Here is a 383-nt window from a genome sequence, read left to right as displayed (position 1 = left end):
GGGGGGGGGGGCAATGACTCGCGAGCAGCAGCAGCAGCACCGTGGCGGCGCCCCTCATTTGTCTGCGGCCGCTATGCGCCGTTATGAGACCCTCTGTCACATCAGCTGCTCCACCACGGTGTGCTCCACCTACGTGGTGTGTGTGTGTCGTGTGTGTGTGTGGGGGGGGGGGGACGAAAGCGGGGCCTTTGCTACTTACAGGCTTTCGTGGCTTGTTTGTTTTCAGTTTTAGAAGACTTTAAGTTGTGAGGATTCGAATGTTTTCGCTGTTTGCCTGAAAAGTTTCTATTTAAGGTAGTACGAGCGTGGTGAAATTAAATGTGTCTGAAAAGGGAAACAAAAACCGGGGGTACTTTGAAAAATTCCACACCGATTGGTTACAA

Source organism: Frankliniella occidentalis, unplaced genomic scaffold (assembly GCF_000697945.3).
Source record: "Frankliniella occidentalis isolate FOCC.00 unplaced genomic scaffold, Focc_3.1 Scaffold212, whole genome shotgun sequence".
NCBI lineage: Eukaryota > Metazoa > Arthropoda > Insecta > Thysanoptera > Thripidae > Frankliniella > Frankliniella occidentalis.
This window is presented reverse-complemented; position numbering follows the sequence as displayed.